At 36.2% G+C, this 22,350-nt stretch overlaps 1 protein-coding gene across 43 annotated transcripts in view; it reads left to right on the top strand.

Moving 5' to 3' along the window:
* The window catches only part of ZBTB20 (zinc finger and BTB domain containing 20), a 762,566-nt gene that overhangs the window by 322,401 nt on the left and 417,815 nt on the right, over positions 1 to 22,350 (top strand). For 4 of the 43 annotated variants that reach the window (XM_027061981.2, XM_027061973.2, XM_053221873.1 and 1 more), the window contains exon 1: positions 997 to 20,566. The exons of the other annotated variants lie outside the window; for them this stretch is intronic. The gene's annotated coding sequence lies outside the window, so the exon portion shown is untranslated. Of the gene's footprint in view, positions 1 to 996; positions 20,567 to 22,350 lie in introns of those variants that run through there. 43 annotated transcript variants of the gene reach the window in all.

The following is a 22,350-nucleotide window of genomic DNA, read 5'->3' as shown; positions in this document are numbered from 1 at the left end:
ATGTATTCATCAATGTATGACTCTTCTAAGGGGCATTGTTATTATTTTATTTATTAGACTGATTGCCATTACAGAGATGTATGCATCAACTAATAGCCAGATTTTCATATATATTGGTACTTTGACTTGGGCACACCTTTGATGTTTATGTCATTCATTCACAGATATTTTCATGTGTATCTGTGCATCATTTGGTTTCCAGATTAAGTGTACAATGCTCTATTTTCACAGATTTAGATTAATTATTATAATTAAGACTGAGTTCAAATACTGCCCCCTCTACTAAAATTATCTTGATCCTACCAGCTATCAGTAGTTACTTATTCTCTGATGTACTACAGCACATTATCTGGGACTCTTATTAAATTTACTTTTAGATATTTGCCATGGTTTGTTGGTCTGATTATATTTGTACCCCGTGTTGCACTTAGTTCCTCTGCCTGTTGTAAAGTGCCACGTAGTAGATGCTCAAATATTTGTGAAAAACTTTTTAAGTTTATTTATTTATTTTGAGAGAGAGAGAGAGAGAGAGCACGAGCAGGGGATGGTCAGAGAGAGAACTCCCAAGCAGGGTCTGTGCTGTCAGCAGAGAGCCCAACATGGGGCTCAATCCACGAAACTGTGAGATCATGACCTGAACTGACATCAAGAGTTGGACACTTAACCAACTGAGCCACCCATGTACCCCAAATATTTGTGAAATTTTTAAAAAAGAAAGCTATGGTAAAAAAAACAAAAACAAAAACAAAAAAACCTTATAAAACTTAATAGAACTTTAAACTTCAAATATATGTATTTTTAATGTTTATTTACTTTTGAGACAGAGAGAGAGAGAGAGAGAGAGAGAGAGAGAGAGACAGGGTGTGAGCAAGGAAGGGGCAGAGAGAGGGAAACACAGAATCCGAAGCAGGCCTCAGGCTCTGAGCTGTCAGCACAGAGCCCAACATGGGGCTTGAAGCCACAGACTTCGAGATCATGACATGAGCCGAAGCCAGACATAAGCCGAAGCCAGACGCTCCACTGAACCACCCAGGCGCTCCATAACTTCAAGTGTATTTTATTCTTACTGAAAGCATTTGTCTCCAGCACAGAGGTCAGAGATCCATAACAGCCGTCATTTCTGCCTCAACACTTCCCTCCATTGAGGAGTACCTGTGAGAGCCTTACCTCTCCCTTTGGGGACTGCTAACTAGCCTCCCCTATTGTAGTATTAACTAGTCAAGTAACTCGCTAAGTCATTCATTCAGTTAATATTTTACTAAGCAACTATTGAACATAAATGAATGGAACGATTTTTGTCAAGTAGATCACTGTATAATCAAAGAAAAAAAAGTAAACAGCTAATTACACAGTAGAAGGTCAATTGCTTTGAGATATGCATAAGATACTATGGGGTCCTATAAGTGGGGCATTTGCTTGCCAGAGAGTCAGCACCTTCACTTGCCTCTGAGAGTGTTCTCTCATGCTCCCACAACATCAGAGGATATGTGCATCCTGCTAAACCTCCCCTGCTCCCTCATTTTCTCCTTTGCTTTTTAAGAATCACCTCTCGGTTGCTTTAAGCCAGAACCGAGTGGAGCCTTTTAGCTTATTCCTTTCAAAAGGATGATAATCCCTGTCTCAAACACATCTAAGCAAACTAAACTGAGGCTTTTCCTCATACTATTTCATTATTCATACTGAAATGGAATATTGGCATAAATTAAGTTAGGCAACACATTGAAACACAGAATACTTAAGCAAGTCTCATTAATGAGAATACTCTTACCCCCTGAAAATGTTTAACAGCCTTGTGTGCATTATTAGTAACAGCTATTTATTGAGTAATTAGTATGTGCCAGTCCCTGTTCTAAGATATTTATATGTAACTATGATTCCATCCTCACTACAGCTCTTTTAGTAGTTGCCATTGTTATTCTAATTTTACTGGTGAGAAAACTGAGGCACAGAGGAGGAAATTTGCTCAAGGTCAAGTAGATGATAAAGCCAAAATTCAGTCTCAGGAAGTCTGATTCCAGAGTTTTCACTTTTAACAAGTTTACATTCTCCTAAGTAGCAAGTAGCCAAATTAAAATTTATCGTTATACAACACTAAAAAGTATTCACATTTTCTCTGGTTATGGGTTAATATTTATTTTAAAATAAATGTTAACCATGGTCATTGTGTTTCCCTTCAATTTGCATGTGCTGGGGAAGTGAGTGGTGATACGCAGTATAATGAATTGACAGTGACCATGTTAGAAATATAGATCCTGCTTGTTTATTTGTGACAAGTCATGTGATTCTCGACGGATAAACCTGTTTAAACTGTTTATGTGTTAATAATCTAAGCAATTCTTAAAAAATGGATGCTACCATCTTTGTAATATTTAAACCAGTCTCTGGCAAAGAACAGGATACACATTAGAGAATGAATCTCTGCTTAGTGCCCTGCTCCATGAAAAATCCCTTCTCTTTTCTTTTTCCTCTCTCCTTCATTAACCTTCTCCTGTTAAGTCTTTTTCTGCTTCTGTCTTCATGTAACAGCCATTTTGTCTCAACACAAATCCTCAAGTAGGCTTTATTAAAACACTCACATATTGTTTCTTCATCTGTAAAATGAGGCATTGGATTAGATGATCTTAAAGTTCCCTATGGGAAGACTGATCTATCTGTATATTTGATGATGATCTCATTTTATTAAGAAAAAAATATAGTAATCTATAACCAAGACACATTATGACAGTCATTGATGTAGAACATTTTTACCCAGAATTTAAAGTCTGATTTTATTCATTATGGATTTTTTAAAATTCACTAAACAGCTTCAAAGAAAAAAAAATATTAGCTTTACTTTTTTGTGTGTGTGCATAATTTGCCTATGTAAAAGGGGCTGTATAAATCTACCCAATTTGAAGATCTAAATGCATAATCAAAGGGGTGTTTATTGGAAAATTTATACTAAGTAACTGATACCTTGGGAGTTTGATTAATTCAGGTCCCAAGAACATGATGACTAAAATGCTAGAGACAAGTCCTTATCCTTTTAAAAGGTACCCAAGTACATCTTATATCTTCCCAAATGTCCTTGACTCTTGATTTTTAAAGCCCTATTCATCTCAACCACTTCCCTACTGTAGCAAACTGCATCACACTAAACTCATTCTCCTGTATTTGTTATGACACAGTATATTTGTTATGGAGCAGTGTAGATTATTAGCTTTCAGTATTATAATAAATGCTAAGGGGGTTAAGGTACTTTTGTATTAGGATTTTAAAAAATCCTTACATGTTTTATCTCTTCAGCGCTCAGTATTTTATTATAAAGTTTGCAAAGTCAAATGGGCCAATCCCCATTGATCCTGGCTACCCATTCTCCTGTACCTTGGGTTATATGATAGCAGTTATTCCGTAAGAATTTACCAGATGTTGTAGAGCTAAGGGGAGCTAGTTAAAAAGAAAACATTCCCTGCTCTTTAGGAGCTTACAGAAATAGGTGGGATGCTGATAAATGAGAATGTTAACAACTGCCTTCTGGGTTGTTGGAAGGGTTAATAAGTGAGTAAAGAGTAACTGTAATTATATGGTACTATGAAAACGTGCACCACACTCAAAGCAAAGATATGCATTCTGTTCTTCCGAAGATAAGGTGTACATAGTGTTAAAGCAAATAAAACAATGAGACATGGGAGTATGAAGGTAGAATTTATATTGATTGCTCTCCATTCCAGATAGTGAAACATTGAAGCCCTGAGACCTTGAACTGCCTCGGGTCAGGACACAGCTAGTAGTGGTAGGAAATGGAAAAACACAATATATTGGGATTCTCATTATTCATGCTTCCCCCAAATGTATGTGTTTTTTGTTTGTTTGTTTTTGAGGTTTTGTGCGTGTGTGTGTGTGTGTGTGTGTGTGTGTGTGTGTGTATTGTTTTTTTGCCTCCTGGTAGTTTGAATGTCTTGGGATATATTTCTTCAGTGCAATAGTTGTATTAATCATCAGATTATCATTTGGTTATTTTGTTAAAAAATAGAGTTCTTTCTGGTTTTAAACCCACTGTCAAATGAATGTTCTGTGGTAACAATATGAAAATAGCAAAAAATAACCATCTTTTACATGTTCTGTCTTTGGAGTGTTATCCTCAAAAGGAGAACTCAATCTCTATTTGGTTTTCAAAGGTACTGGAGAATAGAGTCGCATTTCTACCTAATTTTCTCAGCTTTTCTGATTTTCTGATTGATCTAGAATCTCTTTTGGCCCTCCAGAACTTTATTTCTTCATCTATATCAGTGACCTAGTCTACAGATCATGTCATGTTGATTATGAAGATTAATAGTTTGGTTGTTGAAAAGCCCAATAGCTGATAAGAATTACAGAAATTGAGGAGTCTTCCTTGGTCCTTTTTAATGATGCAGCTGCTATAGATTTTTTATCATGAGCTGGAGAAAGTAATAAGCTGGGTGATTTGGTCACACAATAATCATTTTGTTCTTGGGCTTTTCTAGACTTCAGTTATTGTTTTAATACATGTATTTAAAAATTCTTGAGTTTAGGTATCAAGAATTTTGGTTTATCTTTTGGTTAATCTTCAAAAATCTGTTGTCTTTTGAATAACTAAAGGAAAGTTACCTCAAGTGCTGGCGGAGGATCTTTAAACCTTTTATAGCATAGTGTATATGCACCAAATATCATATAAGCATGCCAAATCAATGGTCACTAAAATTCACTCTACTGATGATTTAGGGAGATAAATGACTAGTAATACATTATATATAAACATTTATTTTAAAGGGAAAGTATGATAGACTTGTCCTTCTTCATAAAATATGCAAATTTGTATTAGAAAGAGTATTTGCATTCAGAATCCATACAACCTGTTAAATGCCCTCATGTACTCTCTTTGCCCTATTTATTTTCACTCATGACTTGCTGTAGATCAAAAATTCTCTTAAGAAGTCTAGCATCTCCAGGATGTGTGGATGACTCAGTTGGTTAAGTGTCTGACTTTGACTCAGGTCATGACCTCGCTGTTTGTGAGTTCAAGCCCCACATCAGGCTCTGTGCTGACAGCTCAGAGCCTGGAGCCTGCTGTTGATTCTGTTTCTCCCTCTCTCTCTCTCTCTGCTCTCCCCCACTTATGCTCACTGTCTCTCTCAAAAATAGATAAATAAACTTAAAAAAAAAAGAAGTCTAGCATCTCCATAAAGAATTTTGACATAAAGTCTTAGGATCCTATTTTCCACTCCTCCTTGGACCTTTGGTGATTTCAGGAATGTGCCCAACAGTGGGGTCTTAAAGTTACCCTCTGTATTAGTTTGTTCATGGCTACTTTAACAAATTACTTACAAAGTCGGTGACTTAAAACATCAGAAATATATTCTCTGAAATTCTGGACCAGAAGTCCAAACTTAGTATTGCTGGGCTGAAATCAAGATGCATTTCTTCTGGAGGCTGTAGAGAAAATGCATAACCTTGTCTTTTTTAGCTTCTGGTGACTGCCATCATTTCTTGGCTTGTGGCTGCATCCCTTCAGTCTCTGCTTCCACGGTCATCTTGACTTGTCTTCTTGTATCGGTGTGAAGTCTCCCTCTTATAAGGTTACGTGTGATTGCATTTAGGGCCCATCTAGATAATTTCCCCATCACAAAATCCTTAATTACATCTGCAAAGTTCTATTTTTCTATATAAGGTTAACAGTCATAGGTTTCAGGGAGAGTATGTGGGTACCATTGGGTGGGGGAGTGCACATCATCTTGTGTGCCTACTTTCTATCTCCTGCTTTGTTTCCCTTCTCATTTCTACCAGCATCCTTAGCCAGACCAAGAAAGTACAAGAGGTATCCAAAGACTTTACTTTCCTGGCCACCCATACTTTAGACTTTAGATGGAACAATTGGACAAGTAATATGATAGATCCAAGTATTAATACTTTATAGGATTGGATAAGACTAGGTCCATGAGCAGTGGTGTGCAGATTTGTATATTTTCTTTGGCCCTATTCACATAATTTCCATCTTAATCCTAAAGACACTTGCCTGAAGAGACCCAGTTCTGCCTTCCTCAGTGTTAACCTTCCTCCATCATTTTGCCTAAGGCAAGGACATCCCAACAGCTCAATCAAATGTCAATTCCCTGTCACACTCCATTCAGGAAAACTGTATGCTGTAGCAATGGGTCTTGAGTGTTTATTCTTATGCTACATAATGAAGAGGGACATTGCAGAAAGGTGGCTATGGGGAAAACATCTGGAAGAAATAAATTTCCTAGGATCAAAGGGCTCCGTGTACAGCCCAGAGGGTCCTCAGGGTGCTCCTCAGAGCAAACAAACAATTCTCTTGATGAGTCACCGCAATTTTTTTCTGCCAAAAGCCCACATGTGTTGCAAGATCTCAAGGAAAAGGGGTGGAGTAAGGAGAGAGAAGGAAAATTAAAGAAGGCAATGCAAGTGATTTTTAAAAGAATTTAACCATATGAATGAAAGAAACCCTCAACACTGTATCACTTATTTTGCTGCAGAGTAAAATGAAGTATAACAAAATATTTTTTTAAACACACACAAAAAACCAGCAGGGCAAAAAAGGATGTTGGGGAAGAATACGGCACTCTGAAACAACATATTTTTTTGCTCTAATGCATGAAAACTGGCAGAGGAGGGTGAAGCCCAGGACTATGTCCCAAACCCTAGCCAGTGGCATTTTACTGAGGAAAAAAAGTTACTTATGAATCAGTACAGCCATGCTTTGTTCTGCATGAGTGTTTTAATAGAGCGAGTGTAATATAAGGATCAGGTGGGCTCGTGGGAATGGAACAAAAGGTTTTGTAAAATTAAAGCAAAATAATTATAGCTCTAGGTGCAAAGCGAGCATACTCCAGCAGTTGATAGCAAGGACCTGCTCAGAATGGAGAAGGGAGGGGGCATGCTGGAAGTTTTTTCCTTTTTTTTTATTCACTAACAAAGGCTTTTAATAGGTAACAGTTGTAAAGCATCTTTGAAAGTAATTAATGCACCCACACAAAAATTTATTAAAATGAAAATTTAAGGAATTGTCTAAAGTGAATTAATTAACAAAAAAAGAACATCATGCCTTTCTTATTTTTTAAAGAAGGAGAGAAGGTTAAGCAAAGCAGATTTTTGTGAGATTGGATTTTAAAATGTTCCTGGTTTATTTAGTATCTGAATAGCCCTAAAAAAAGAGAGAGAGAGAGAGAGTTGGCAGGATTTATTATCCATCCCCTTTAGAAATACTAAATTGGGACAGACATAAAATGGGTATTAATTTGCTGTGTGTGAGGCTCAAAGTCCCTCAAAATTATGATATTTTCCGGTAAAATGACCAAAGTTTTTAAATAAGTTTTCAGAGGTCTGTAGGAAGCAGAATGTAGTGTTCACAAGAGGAGAAAGGTGAGTGTCTTTTTCTCCAGTGGCCTTCTCCATTCTGCACTGCTCTTAACCAGGCCATATCAAGGCTATATCAAGTATAGTAGAACTATACTTCCTGTTCTGGCCTCATAATACAAAAGAATACAAAAGAAAAGCTGCACAGTGTGTCATTAGTAATTTTTAGTGTATTTTCTGTCTCTACAGAAAAAACAATTAACTGCATTTATCCTGTTTCAACAAGAATTTTTAATCACTATATTTGTATTTCCTCCTATTTTCTTTGGTATTATTTCATACTGTGATATAATTATAAAGTAGGATATGTACAACCTGCTGAGAATTTACCCTTTACCATGAGAATCATTTCTAGTTGATTACAAAAGTATCCATTTTCAGCATGTTGTTGTTATACCTCAAAGAGTTTTAGGTTATGAACTTGAGTAAATCTTCCAAAGTCAAGTTCTAAACCTTCCATGCTTAAAAAAATCATTGGAAGTTATTGCCTTTCTTCCAGTATTGTTATATTCTGTTGAAGCCAGAATCTGGCTGTATAAAAATGTGAATAAGAAAGAAAATTAATTTTGGAAGTTACTTTGAAAAATAGCTCTGGTGATGCCATATAAAAATACATAATTGTAGGTTAGAAAATAATTTCCTTTAAAGATACAGTTTTAAGACAACTCATACAGCACACCCTAGTATACATATGATCTTTGAATTTTAGGTATGCTTGCTTGGATTTCCTTTACCTTCTTTTAAATGTCTCTTAAATGACCATTATCATCATGTCTTTATAAACCTGTGACTATTCTAAGATTTTTCTTTTTCTTTTGAAAAAGACAGGGAATTTAATTGGTGTGAGTAATGTTACATTAGTAGGATAGTATTCTTGCCTGTGAGGAAAAAGCATATTTGTGAAGCTTCTTGGTGAGGACACTGCACTAAGCAGATAGACAGTCTTATGATCTTTGTCCTTCAGTCCTGTGTCATTTCACTTTCTCTAGGGATGTGACTATAAAAAAGAAAATCAAGGGAAAAAATGTGTTTGTAGTATACCAAGAACCTACTATGTTCATAATAGTGGTTCCTGTTCCAGCTCTTCACCATATAATTTTAAACTATTATATCTATTGGCCATAGAATTGGAATGGTATATTACTTGTCTTTTGCCTCTATAACAAATGACCATGAATTTAGCAGCTGATAACACCACAAATTTATTATTTCATAGTTCTGTGGATCAGACTTTTGGGTTGGCTCAACAGATTTCTCTCCTCCAGTTTTCACAAGATGAAAATTAGGTGTCAGATGGCTGGTTTCTTAACTGGAAGCTCTGGGAAGAATCTGCTTCCAAGCTTATTCCATTCCTTGTGGTAGTGGAACTATGGTGCCCATCTCTTTATGACCTGAGGAGGACATTCTTAGCCTTTTGCACACAGGTCCCTGCATCTCAGTGCCAGCAAGAGTGCCTCAAATCATTATCACACTTGGAATCTCTCTAACTTCCCCTTTACCTCATCTTTTTTTTCAAGTTCCAGCCAGAAAAAATATTCTCTGCTTGTAAGGTAATTAGATTGGACTCATCTGGATTACCTAGGATATTATCCCTATTTTAAGGTCCACGATCTTAATTATATCTACACAGTCCCTTTTCCATGTAGCATAACATTTTTCCATGTTCTGGAGGTTCTGGATATTAGAGCATGGGCACTTTTGGGGTGCAATTATTTAGCCTACTATAGATGAATTCTAGAGGAATAGATCACCTCTATTATATATTTCTAGATTATTCTGAGTATTCTTTTTTTGATGTAGAAGTAGAAGAAAAGACTTGATATGAATACTTACAAAATCTGTCAGTACATTTTCTCCTAACAAACATTGATCATTATATATCTTATTGAATTTGGTTAAAGTTGTTTTTTTTTTTTTTTTCTCACCTGATACATAGAATAATGAGGGCACAGGAAACCAAGCTGATCATTAGGACCTGAGCTAGACTGGAGGTTTTTTTGGCTTATGGTCCAGGTTTTATTCATCAGCACTCTTTTATTCTCCATGGTAGAACCATAGTGGTAGTCCAGCTGGGAAAGGGTAGCCAAAAGAAGTCAACATTGAGTGAACCAGAAATGGGGTTGCTGAAATATTAGTAAAGATGATTTACCTGGAGGGCTGGAATACATGCAGTTATAACTTGCCATGAAATAGGAAAATATCAAGTCTCTTCCTGGTATCTAAGAATGTGTGCTCTGGTAAGTGTAGGCATGGCACAAGGCAAAGTGAAATTAGTCAGATAGATGGCAGCATTTCAATTCAGGGGTTGGCAGGTTGGGCTAAGGACACAGTGGTAGGAATCCAAGTTGAATAAGGACCCCAGTTTATAGTTGGAATTAAAGAGGAAGGTTCTAGCACCCCAGGGAAAAGGGACCAGAAATAAATCTTTTGGTAAGGTTGAAGGAAGGGCTAAAAAGATCAAAAGGAAACAAGGTCAAGGGAGATAAGGGAGAGTAACTGGAGATAAGGTTCATCTACACTTCACAGTTTTGCTCCAGGTGGGTCCTGAATTCTAGGATGTAAGAAAGATGTATAAATGTATAAATTGTTTGTCAATATGCCACCACTGAATGCAAGATTAATAATAATGAAGTGCAAGTTTAACTTGATAGTATTGTTTTCTAATAGGATGAATAAATAAATACACATTAGTTTCCACACACATATGCATGGACGTACACATACACATGTCAGTTGTAGAGACTTTCCATAATATACTCAATATACATTTAAATATATCTACCTGCACCTCTAAAACAGCTAATATACTTTCTGTTTCACTCTACTGCATCCACCAAATCCTGGTGTGGGACACAAATGTCATGGATATGAACTCATTTGAGGGTATAAAGCATTTTCCTCATTTTCAAAGTAAGGCGACATTAAGTTCCTAACACATAAGTTATGTGTGATGAACATATCTTGAGTGAAATATAGGACAGCAGAAAAATCCAAATACTGGGGTTGTAAGTCTTTGCTTTGCCACATGTTACATATATGATATTAAACATGTCATTTAATCATTTATAACCTCAGTTTCCTCACTTATAAGATAAAGATAACTCTCCTATTTACTTTCCAATGTTGGTACTCAAGTCAGATGAGTTAAAGATACCCTAAGGCATTTAAAGATTATGAAATACTATGAAAATTATTATGTTTTAAACAAATGTAAACAATCCTCACTATTACAGTTATGGCATGGTCTTTGTCTTCAAATATGTACAGTCTAATTAAAATGTTAAAATTAGTTTATTATTCCTTTTTTTTTTTTCATTTTCATTACCAGGTCTTCTTCATGTCATTTCTTATGTGTCTGATGAGTTGCTATTCCCAATATTAAGTAGCACTGGTTTTCAATGCTATTGTATATGTTAGAGCTAATATTCAAAATCAGAACAGTATTACATGTCAGTGCATTACCAAAGGCAATTAACAGGAAGAATGTAAAATTAATGATTAAAAATATACAGAATCACTATAACATTATAGATGTTTCTCTATATTTATCTTTATTTTTGTTAAATAGTCCATTACTGAAGTCATAATTTTCTCTGTTCTAAGTTCCAAAAATAATGAAAACAATCAAAAGCTTAAAAGTTGACTTGGGGACAAGGGACATCCTTTTTATGGATGTGTTCGTTGGTTGGTTTGGTTCATTTTATTTCCCATTTCTCCATGTCCCTATCCTCACCTATTTATTTTGGCTTGGTCCTGATTCTAGAGCTAATAGATCTTTACATTGAAGTAATGGATGATTGGAATGCAGGGATCAGTTCAGAATTTATATGAACCCTTTGAAAATGTATGCAAATGTACTTTATAAGTATGTATATGAATATGTTTATGTATACTTTATATGCATTTGTAAATATGTCCTTTCTTTCTCCCTTGGAGAGGATCATAACTTTTTTATTCTCAAAAGGGCACATGAGCTTAAAAACACTTGGACCCAGTGCATTTCAAATTCTGTACCTAAGGGAACATTACTTGAAGAGAAATTTTCATCCTCCACTGCCTTTTCAACTATTCCAGTTGTGTCTCAAACATTTGGATCATGTAGGTAGTGAGGAAGGAAGATTAGAGGGCCAGCCTCTAAGAAAGGGATGAGAGTACCTCTATTAGTGACTTTCTCTCTTTCTTTCCTTCTTTTCCACTTTATTACTTTCTTGCTTTTATGCTCAATCACTCAATCATTTTCCCTCCCTTCATTCCTCCTTCCCTCCCCCACTACTTTCCCTCCCTCCCTCCTTCCTTCCTTCCTTCCTTCCTTCCTTCCTTCCTTCCTTCCTTCCTTCCTCTTCCTTCCTTCCTTCCCCTTTCTCTTTTCAATTACTTCTCTTCAGAGGAGAAAGTTTGAGTAAGCACTACTTTGAGTAAGGGCCAAAAACATTTTTTTTAATGCTATAACATTATCCCTTTCCTCATCCCCTTCTCATTTATTTTCCCATTGGTGTGAATTTATTCATTTTACTATCATCTCAGTTTGGAGAGCATTCTTTCCTATCCACCAGAAGTAGTGAATCTCTCCAAAAGGCATTTCTATAGCAGAAAGCATTCAGAAATCAGTAGAAAGAAAAGGTAATACCCACATAAAAAATATCCCTCACCTTCCTTTTCAACATTTTCATTCCCTATTTGAACATAATTACCTAAGCTTAAAATTTCCCCCAATGGAAAAAATAAAATAAAACAAATAATTAATTGATGTGTGAATTGTTTAACATAGAAAATAGATGAAATTAAACTGTAATTCTTCTATTTAATGATATAATTGACTTATTTTTGAGATGTAGATAGGGACAGCTCCAGCTTCTATGAAGAAAAGAAAAAGATTACAGTTTTGACCATCCTGAGTAACAACTTTCTATTACCATAAAGAGTGAATAGCTCTCTTCACTTTTTCATTTCATCCAACATCTCTGTACCATCATTAATTTTTTTTTAGAGAGAATGAGCTTGGGAAAGAAAGAAAAAGATGATTGTTATTATGGATTTCTGTTGGCAGTTGAAAATGTTGCTGTGCAGAGTTTTCCCTGTACCCTGTTCTTGTAGGATTTGAATTTTCCAGTTGGATTGACTTGGCTGTCAAAAAGTCAAGTTGATTTTTCTTTCCCAGATTAAGTTGATAATTGGCTGAATAAAATGTTAAGAACAATTAGCAGAGGTAGGATTTTAAAGCTTTTTAACACAACAAACAAACTTTATGGTCCTATTTTATCCTTGTTTATTTTTTATTTTTATTTTTTGTAACTTCTCCAGGGAACACTGTAGAAAGTTATAGCTTCCTGTCCATGAAGTATTTTATTTCTTCCTTGACCTACCTGCCATAACTGCTTAGTTTATGCTTAAAGAAAAAAAAAGTTTCCATTCCACAACTGAATCCTTTTAAAGAAAAATCAAGGTACAGTCTTTCTTATTCACACAAAAGCATTCAGAGCACTAGTGTTAAAGAAAGCTTAATTCTTGGACTAGATGTTTTTAACTTTCTTCCTGTTCAGAATACAGAATTACTACTATCTCTTGTCTTTGTTACCACCTGCAGGACTTTTTATCATTTTCTGTGCCCATTTTAGATTGTTTTAGTCTCAATACCAGCTAGCCTTCTTTCATATTTTCTTTATGATTGTTTCCACTTTTCCTTCGCCTCAGTTTCCTTATTTTCCCCCATTTTCCCCCATACTTAGAAATGTGTGTAGCTTCTTATCTGCATGAATACTTGTTAATTTCAACCTAAACTCAAATTCCATTTCTTAATAGTTCCCTTCTATGTAGGCAGCCTCTTCTGTACTGATAACTTCTTGTGGTAACCATCCCACCCTCATTAGGCTATGTATTTTAAATGAATAAAAAAAAATAAGTTTGTATTTATCAACCTGGCTAGTAGAAATGCTCATTAGAGGCTGGGGAGTCTTTCTTTGGTGTCTTCTATGGAGTGCACGTTGCTTTGTCTTTTTAGTGAAGGTGGCAACATTTTATTGAATTAGCAAAAGTTAAAAACTGTATGTTCCATGTATATTAGTCTCTCGATGCCACTCAAACATTAAGTGATTTATTTATTTAAAGCATATTAATGACATTTCTCTTTGCCGTCAATCTTCTATTTTTCAATCTTCTTAAACAAAGTGTTCAGAGCATGGTTTAATATTTACATCACGATTCCTCAATCATCATCATTGTACTAGTTCCCTAGGGCTGCTAAAATAAAATACCACAAACTGGGTGTCTCAAACAACAGAACTGTATTGTGTCTGAGTCGTGGTGGCTGAAAGACCAAGATGAAGCTGTCAGCAGGGTTGGTTCCTTCTGAGGGCTGGGAGAGAGAATCTGTCCAGTGCCTCACACCGAACTTCTGATGGTTTGCTGGCAATCTTTGGTTTTCTTTGGTGTGTAGAAGCATCTCCCTGATTTCTGCCTTTATCTTCTTATAGTGTTCTCCCTTTGTGTGTGTCTATATCCAAATCCCCCCTTTTTATAAGGACATCAGTCATATTGAATTAGGAGACTACCCTTCTCCCATATGACATCATCTTAACTAATTACATCTGTAATGACCCTGTTTCCAAATAAGTTCACATTCTAAGGTACTGGGGATTATAACTTTAACATAGCGATTTTGAAGGGACACAATTCAACCCATGACAGTTAGGAACATTATTTTTTATGTATCAAGTTCTATCACATTGGTTTTTGAGAGACTCAATTATAAACATGTTTGCAAGGTGTACATAGCTCTCAGCCTTGGATACTTCATCCCTCCCCTCCTCTCTCTGTTTCCTCTTCATTCAGAGATACAGAGGGGTTATTGCTTACAGTTACCATTGTGCTTTCTTCTGGAAGTGTCCCATTTTCCCATTGAACATGAATGGAGAGTCCCAAGAATTGTTACTGTGTATTAAAGAATGTATTGGTTCTAAATTAAAGTCTCACTGATGTGTAAAGAGGAATTTGGGCAACAGTGTATATTTTATAACATCTTTTTAAGTTTTCAAGGGCTCTATTTTCCTTTTCTGGGTTCTCTACCATGTTAAATGGAGACAGGCCTATAAGTGAATATGAGCTTGCTGGATAACTGAGGTATGAATGTATAATTTTCTCCTGATACATATGTAAACTAAAGAAATATAGCTGATAGGGGTACCTGAGGGGCTCAGTTGGTTAAGCGTCTGACTTTGGCTCAGCTCATGATCTCACAGTCTGTGAGTTTGAGCCCTGCATCAGGCTCTCTGCTGATAGCTCAGAGCCTGGAGCCTGCCTCAGATTCTGTGTCTCCCTCTCTGCCCTTTTCCTACTCGTGTTCTATATCTCTCTCTCAAAAATAAATAAACATTTAAAAAAATGTTTTTAATATATAGGTGATAAAAATATTGGAAGTTGAATTATTTTGACTGCTAGTTGCCCAAGAGTTTACCCACTAATGTAGGAGAATCCGAGTTCTCCTTAGAATCCTATAAGGTGTGAAATCTGACTAGAAAGAAATTATGCTTTTTTGTGATGTGTATAGGATCTATCCTACTGAGAACGTTCAATAAACCTGTTACTAGCACAGCATCGTGTTGAAATCAAACGCCGTGAGTGGGTAAGGAAATGTGCACATTCAGCTTTTAGCAGGTAGTCGTCCCACACCCCCAGGTGCAGACCTACCGGGAGCGGCCCCTGGGGTTCCCAAGGTACCATGCCATTGAGCTACCCTCTACGGCAGGCTCCGGTTTTGGCAGGCATAGCAAGATCGGCTCTTTGATCCTTGGAGTGGGTCCTGCCACAGTGAGTGACTCTGTCTTACCCCTCCCTTTGGTCATCACTGCGCCCACCTGGCACTGTAGGACACAAAATGAGAGGTGGGAGGGGGTTGTAAGGGGACACTTCAGGAACACAGCTCTGCCAAGTAGCAAAAGCTGCTTAAACAGTTCTGGTTCTCCAAGCACATGTATAACATTTCTGCCAACCCATCAGTGAATACATTTTATCTTCTATATCATTCACCAGTCTGCTAAAAATCGCTTTCCTTGATTCTGTTTTCTCATTCCTGGGGTCTTGGATCTATCATAAAATGTGGCCACACAAATAAAAGGTTCCTCCCTATCTTTTCATAGGCTTGTTTCATAAGTATCTGGAAACATTTACTTCATTGTATGCCTCAGTATTTTGAAATAAATTCTCTACTATATTTGAAAATCACTTTTAGTGGCTTGACGATATTGGCCAAAACGTAGACATTGTATGAAATTTTTGCTGAAAGTTTTAATAGATTATGAGACCATTTCTCCATTTCAAGACACTGTTTGATGGACAATGTAAACATGACTACCCATTTTATAGCTGAAAAAGTAGAGACACTGAGGTGCTAAATATGTTGTTTAAGATTGTGCAGGGTGTTAAGTGTCTGCCGATTTGATACTGGTAGTATCATTCAGATATTATGAAGTTTAGGGTTTTAGCTCATGCTCTATGGGATGATCAAAATATTGGGTCCACATTGTCCTCTTAATGTCATTCAGGCAATATAGATAAGAAGACAAAAAATTGAGACATAGGAGGATATTAAATGGCTTTTAGCAAATCACATAGCAAGGTCACAGGAAAGCTGATAAGATCTCAGACTCCTTCACTCTGAACTAGCCATGACTAGTTTTCTGACAAGAAACATTTTTCTCCTTCAGGGAATCCCAATTTTCACATTTGTGAAGGTTGGAGATTTTCGTTGAGGAAGCAATGCCTCCAGGCACTAGAAACTTTTGAAAAACTTTAAGGTTTTTAACCTCAACTTAGTAAGCCAAATATATTGATCAACATTTAACAGTTACAGAATGTTAGAATTCTAAAATTCTTTGTTTAGACAGAAATTTCAATTTGAAACAAAGTAAATCATCTTCCCCCTCCTTCATTATCTAATTGTCACTTTGTAAAACATTTAAGAATTCGGTATTTATATACATATGCAAAAATGTATACATTTGTAAAGTATTAAGTATATGGGATTTATTTGGGAAAAGTTTATACAAATAGCATCTACTTTGAAATGTTTCTGTAATAACTTCTGCTTGTCGTCATTTTCAACAAAAAGATTAAATTTCCCTTTATAAGGCCGAAGACTCAAGCAGTTCATAAAGAAGGAGGGAACCAACCAGGCCAAAATTCATTGTCATTGTTACCACTAAAGTCATTGTTACCAGTCTAGGGAAAGAGCACATGAAGTAATCTTCTATACTTTAACTCCCTATCAGTTAGGATTTCCAGCTGAGAAATGAGCAGATTCTAGAAAGCTCTGGCTGCCCAGGTGAGTATGGTGCAGGCATTCCCTATGCTCACTAACTCATCTGCTAGTTTTCCCATACAAACTTGATCTCGGCCAGAGGCCATAGGGTAAGGACCAATTATGCAGGATCTAGCAAGTCCTTTATCCCAAAGAAATACCCAAAGGAGAAACTTTACATACATTTTCAAGTAAATGAGACGAGCCTGTGTGAAGCCCCTCCAATGACTCCTCCATGAAGAAATACCGCATTTCACCTAGAACCAGCTTTATCACCATCAATAAATGTGTGTGGAACATAACAATAATATTTGCTCCAATAGTCAGAAACTGGAGATGACCGAACTTAATCAAGGTCCAAGAGAAGAAAGTATGTGGAGAGGGCATCAGAGTGCCTGGAGTTGGAGAACACTGGTTGTTGGCTGGTGGTTGGTTAAGTTAGCAACGTCGGGTTATCTGAGGAGAGCGTGTGATTGTGCTGAGGAGTGGCTTCCCCAGTGAATCCCAAAGAAGCTTTTCCATCTCCATTAAATAAGATGTAATATTTATTGTATTATTCACTTGGAAACGTAGGAATTTTTTTCTATTATTAACTGGTAAATTCCCATGTCTTCTATTTTGTCTGTCAGCTGTTTTCTTAAACACAACCATTTGGCTATATTATAAACATTCTCAAAGGATATTCTGCCAGATTACCAACTCCAATTTGCATTAGCTAAGACTTATTTACATTTATTGTCTAAGGCAGGCTTAGATAGTCCAGAAATAGTATGTCTAAGTTGTATCTGATAAGCTTTAACTTTGGATACTTAAAATGCCATGTATTGTGCACCTTTTAGGACCTAGTTTCTATATGGTGCACCTTATGTACACCATGTCCTTTAATTTTCTCAAGACACCGTTTTAGAGATGAGAAAACGGAGCCCCAGACAACCTACTTCATTTGACGGAGGACACAAAGCTAGTAAGTGGCCAAGCTAGGATTAAAACGTAAGCCATTCTGACTTAAAGTCCTCTTCTCCTCTTTTAAAATCACTCACTCATTCTGCTTCTAAAAGTGGACAAGTTTCTGCATTATCTTCTACAAGTCTGTGGAGTTTTAATAAGGGAGAAGGGGGCTGTTGTGGCATATGGCTTTTGGTGCTAGTTTTTATCACCTAAAACATTCGAGCTTGTTGTCAGTTAATCTCTCAGTGCAGCCTACTACCTTGTTGATACCCTAAACACTACTTTCCAGTCTTATTTTGTGAGACATGCCTCTCAGTAGTTACAGTTTAGTTTAATTCTCAAATTAACCTAAAACCACCTTAATTTTGCTAGAACAAAAATAATAACATAAACACATGTGTGACTATGTAACTATAAAGTAATGGAGCTGATCTTCGGTGGGTATTAGTGACACTGGTCTCATATTTAGAATGAATCCACATAGTGCACATCCAGATTCGCTACCTGTAAGTTTCATAATCTGTTAAACGTAGATGGTACTAGGACCTACTTCATAATAACATTGTGAAGGTTAAATAAGATAATATATCCAAAGTTCTAGGAGCTCCATAAATATCTATTGAATGGATGAATACATGCTATCAGTTCTTTAAACTGACTATGTGTTACTGATCTTTGGCAAATGCAGTATTCTGGCTACTGCCTCACATTTTGAATTTAATATAAAACAAAATGTTCAATGTCATTAAGAATCGTACACAATTTGCAGAAGCACTTATTGATTCTGAAAGAGCCTTTTTGGGGAGTTGGGAGTATCATTTCTTTTCCTCAAGATTTTTATCCTTAGTACAGTATGGCCTGCCTTTTGTGACTAGAGTTGTATGTGTGACCACCAAGTGGATATAGATTTTCCCCTCTCTTTAATAGTCATGTAGATATGATTTATCTTATGGTACAATGAAAACAGAAGCTGTCCAAGTATGTACAGTAAAAGAAGATAAATGGCCTGGACGAAACAAAAAGGCAGTGTGTGTCACGAATGCTTCCTACTTGTCTGACCCAACGGAAACTCACTGAAAGTAACACATTAAAAGTAAGAAAGACATGTATTGTCACTATTTGTCCCAGTCCTGGAGATGCTGCATACTTATCCGATGACGTCAAGATATTATAGTTTGCAGGAGCTTTTTTTCCTTTGTTAATTTATTTTTAAGTCCTGAAATGTTTGCTGTTATGGATCTGAAATTACCATGCTTTAAATACCACAGTTTCTAACTGGTCATCTAATTCTAGTAAGAGTTTTAGAAAGGGTTCAAAGGTTTGCCTCTCCCTAGAATATTCTTCCTACCAGTGATATTCCCACTCTTCCATTAGGAATAGTCCATATATTACTTCTAGGAGCTCTGTTTCCTACTTTTATGCATATTTGTATCACTGCTCTCGCTATATTGTATTATTCTGTTTTCACATTAGCTATGTATTTTTGCTTTTAGAGTCTGGTGACTAAATTGTAAGTTTCTTGAAGACAAAGCCTGTGTTATTATTATTTTTTTAATATCTACATATCCAGTATTACTACTTAGTTGTCCCTAGCATAAAGTAGGTGTTCAATAAATATGCATCCAATAAATTAATGAACTTGCAATGACACACATACACACACATTAGATTAGGGTCACGAATAAAATTTCCTATGTCTTTGCATGTTTTTCAACTGCTTATGAATGTTTTAACTTGCTTATGAAGAGATTGATATGTTTCTGAGTGTTCTAGTCACGTTGGGGGAAATTTTCTAATCTTTGGGGGAAAAAATTACCTTTCCATATTCTTTGCTTTTAGTCTGAGCGTCTCTTTTGCACGTGGACTCAGGTGTGCTATCAAGTACTGATTACTTGATGGAACCACAGAGACAGTGTTACAAATCTTTTTTATTTGCATGCTGTTTGGTGGCTTTGTTCAAGCATATTATCTGTATGTGGGGGGAAAAAAACAAGGGTTGTGTCAGTTCACTAGAAAAGTCTTACTTGCATAAAAAACTCTCAGCATTTAATACAGTGCTTGGCATATAGTTGGGATTCAATAAATGTGGAATGCATGAACAAATCAGCCATTATTATTCACTGTTTTGAGGATGAGGTATGAGATTTCTTTTAAAAAGACTAAGTGAAATGCCCAGTGTCAGACAGCAGAATAAGAGAGTATCTGACACTCGTAACTCTTACCTCTGTGTTTCTAGACTGTTACGCAGGCTCACTGAGAAGTGCCTTATATGTCTGATTTCTCAACTTCACCCTGCAGTAAACTTTTGCAATCTGGAGGCTAGAGACCTCTTTTGTAAATGTTGTCTGCCCGAAATGCATTGGCACCGAGGAGGCCTTAGCAGATAAAGTGGAGGAACATATGGCTCCCATCTGAATACAAATTGGTGGACATAACGTGGTAATTCAGCTGAGATGTCCTCTATATTGTAAACTGAAAGAGTATGATTAGAGGTGTTTATAAACGGCGTCTGAATTTCCCCCCCACACCCCTCCCCACCCCCTTTCACTGTAGTTTTATCGGCCTGAATCATAGCCATCTAGCGTCCCAGTCTCACTGTGTTATTTGTTAAAATGGCCAGCGTGAGGAATTATTAATTAAAGCTAACAAATCACCCTGACGAGCTGTGCCCTGGCATGGCTGAAGGTTGATTGGCGAAAGTGTTCTCCTTTGGAGAAAAGACTTTTTGTGCTCGTGACGCAGTCAGGGACGGATTACTGAATATGCAAGTTAGAAGAAAAATCACAGGACAAGCAAATTGAGTATTTACTGGCAAATAATTGCTCTCTTAAGCTGTGGCTCTCTTCCTAAATTCTTAACATTCCCGAGGGTTAGAAAGAAACACAGAAAAATGCATCGGTACAGAGTACATTTCAAAAAAAATACATAGGCTGATGTTTCAGACTTGTGCAGGTAAGTGTGATTGTGTGTGCATGGAAAGTGAAAGAACAAGGGGAAGCAAGGGAGAGATGGGGGGAGTTTTTAATCTGGTGGGCTTTTAACATCAATTTGTTGTTTATTGGAATACTGCTCGGTGTATTTCTAAGTTGACTGAGAATTTAGTTTCAGTGCTGCATTTACGGTGAAAGAGAAACGAGAGAGACTGTTTTCTTAGAGTTACTTTATGTCTTTATCAGCAGAAGGATATGTGTTAATATTTTGCCCCAATAATAGTTATAAACTTTGCTCCGGTATTTGTGGATACCTGTATAAAATTATCTCCTGAGTTAGGGCTCTTTAGTTATTCTCAACATTTAATTATGTTTTAACAGTGTCCCAAACATATTTGGATACAACGATTGCATTTATTTTTTGAAGTAAACTCAGTTGTGCATTTGCACCAGACTAGTCCTTGTTCAGAATTTCGAAAGGGACATTACAGTTCTGGAATAGTTAGTTAAACGTCAGGCTTCTGTAATAACAAAAGTGTCCTTATTATCAATTATGTGCTCTTTTTATCTGAAATGTTGATCACGTTACTGAGTTTTGTAGACGTTGTGAAATAAGTGAGACTAGTTTAGAGGCTATTTCAAAACCAAATTTAAATGTATCAAAATATAAGTATAGAAATTAAAGTCTCATTCCACGTATAAAATGTAGGCAGTAAGAAACAGAGATACTCTGCTAAGTATAGCTAGTTTATATGAACAGCATTATCAAAATATGTATATCCACTGAGGGTAAATTCTATATTCTGTGAAAACCTAGAAAATGTGCTTTCATTGACAACAAGCTGTTTTTGAAATGAGAATAATTGGCTGGTGAAACAGCATTTTAGGGTTATAATAACTATGAATAACATGGATTTAAAACAAAGACATAAACATAATTTAAACTAAATTAACTAATTAATAATTGCAAAGTGCTTTAATGATACAACATCTACATGATAGTAATAATAGTGGGAATAATAATAAAAATTGAAAATCTGGCAATCACCCAGAAACTAGATCAGATGACTCAAAAAGTTTTAGAGAATGAGAAATTTAAAATATAAATATAAGAAACTTGTATTTTACCTTCTAATCTATTCCTTGAACCATGCAATATTGTGTTGGATTTTTCCTTACTATATCTTACTTTATTAAAAAGTATCGTTTGTCTTTGTATGTAGAATAGAGCTCATAAGAAAGTTTAGAAAATGTGTATTTTTAAGGTTTAATTCCCACTGGATAACCTTCTGTCCTCATATTTCCTCCTTAAAGTTTCTTGTGACTATTTGAGGGCACAATTTGGTCCATTATTTTGGAATAGCAAAGGGGGCATTTAAAGCATATGTTCAGAGACTAAACCATCTGCCGGCTTTATTATGAATACCACAGAATTATGAGGACTTGGAAAGGCTCAAAAATTGAACCAGAGTTCTATGCAAGATTAAAAAAAATCTACAGCACTTTGATTTTAAAAAGTGTTTTGCAGCCACTTACTTTTGCTAAGTATTTTCATGAGTCTTTTATGGGCGAATAGTATCATTACACCCTTTTGATATGTACGGAATGCCTGGCAAAGTGTAGTCAAGTGACGTGAATCTATGGGAAGGTAATGGTAATATTTTCTCTCTGATTTAACCCACTAAATTTAAGTGCCTTTTGGAATTTGGGGTTGACTTGTCAATAGTCAAACTCTCAGTGAATTGGAGAAACATAAAATGGTGACTGCTGGAACAGAAACGAAGTCCAGCTGCTAGCTTCTGGACT

Source organism: Acinonyx jubatus, chromosome C2, assembly GCF_027475565.1.
Source record: "Acinonyx jubatus isolate Ajub_Pintada_27869175 chromosome C2, VMU_Ajub_asm_v1.0, whole genome shotgun sequence".
Taxonomy (NCBI): Eukaryota; Metazoa; Chordata; class Mammalia; order Carnivora; family Felidae; genus Acinonyx; species Acinonyx jubatus.
The sequence above is the reverse complement of the archived record's forward strand: the minus strand, read 5'-3'. Positions and strand labels throughout refer to the sequence as shown.